The sequence below is a fragment of the Octopus bimaculoides genome, chromosome 9, assembly GCF_001194135.2.
Source record: "Octopus bimaculoides isolate UCB-OBI-ISO-001 chromosome 9, ASM119413v2, whole genome shotgun sequence".
NCBI classification, from domain to species: domain Eukaryota; kingdom Metazoa; phylum Mollusca; class Cephalopoda; order Octopoda; family Octopodidae; genus Octopus; species Octopus bimaculoides.
The window spans coordinates 75490517-75491720 of record NC_068989.1 but is presented as its reverse complement, the minus strand read 5'-3'; the positions used below and the strand labels follow the sequence as shown (position 1 = coordinate 75491720).

The following is a 1204-nucleotide window of genomic DNA, read 5'->3' as shown; positions in this document are numbered from 1 at the left end:
GGAAATGTGCTGTGCGTGAGAAGACCCGGCAAGCCAAGTAAGATCGTTGCAAGTGCCCCTGGACTGGTTCTTGTGCGGGTGGCACATGAGATGCACCATTTTGAGCGTGGCCGTTGCCAGTACCGCCTGACTGGCTCCTGTAGGATTTTTGAGCGAGATCGTTGCCAGTGCCCCTGGACTGGCTTGTGAGGGTGGCACATAAAAGACACCATTTCGAGCGTGGCCGTTTTCGTGCAGGTGACACGTAAAAGCACCCACTACACTCTCTGAGTGGTTGGCGTTAGGAAGGGCATCCAGCTGTAGAAACTCTGCCAAATCAGACTGGAGCCTGGTGTTGCCATCCGGTTTCACCAGTCCTCAGTCAAATCGTCCAACCCATGCTAGCATGGAAAGCGGACGTTAAACGATGATGATGATGATGATGATGTGTAAGCTAACTAGAATAAAATGTATAAATATCCATTATCTGTGCACATTTATTTATAAATAAACACACACACACACACACACACACACACAAACATGTGCATGTTTGTGTGTGCATACACATGCTCACACACACACTCATATACATATATATGTATATATGTCTCTAGTGTGTGTACACTAGTGTGAATTGGTACGCAGAATCGTAACCCTTTCACTTAACAAAAAAGGATGTTTTAATTATATATTTATCTATATCCCACTGGTGTCTACTTTTTAACTCTCCATTTGCATGGAAAGTGGACATTAAATGATAATGGTGACAATCTCATCTACAAACATGCCTGCATGTACGTAGGTACATCACTACATGTGCACCACTACACGTACATTACTACACGTGCTACATGTAAACCATGTGGTATAATTAGAGATGTTGATACAGGAAACCTATGAGATAGGATAAGTGCAATGTCATTGTAACACACTAGTGATGTGGTCCATGTAAGAGGAGAAACTTTAACCATCATACAAGCATTGCTGAATAATGATATATTAACATCATCATCATCATCATCATCATCATTGTTTAACATCTGTTTTCCACGTTGGGATGGGTTGGACGGTTCAACTGAGGACTGGCAAGCCAGTAGGCTGCACCAGGCTCCAATCCGGTTTGGCATGGTTTCTACAGCTGGATGCCCTTCCTAACGCCAACCACTCCGAGAGCGTAGTGGGTGCTTTTTACGTGCCACCGGCACAGGGGCCAGTCGAAGGG

General features: G+C 44.7%; 1 protein-coding gene across 2 annotated transcripts in view; it reads right to left on the bottom strand.

Annotated features, from left to right (window-relative positions):
- LOC106869760 (ras GTPase-activating protein 3) overlaps window positions 1–1204 on the bottom strand; it is a 214418-nt gene that overhangs the window by 26304 nt on the left and 186910 nt on the right. The window lies entirely within an intron of this gene.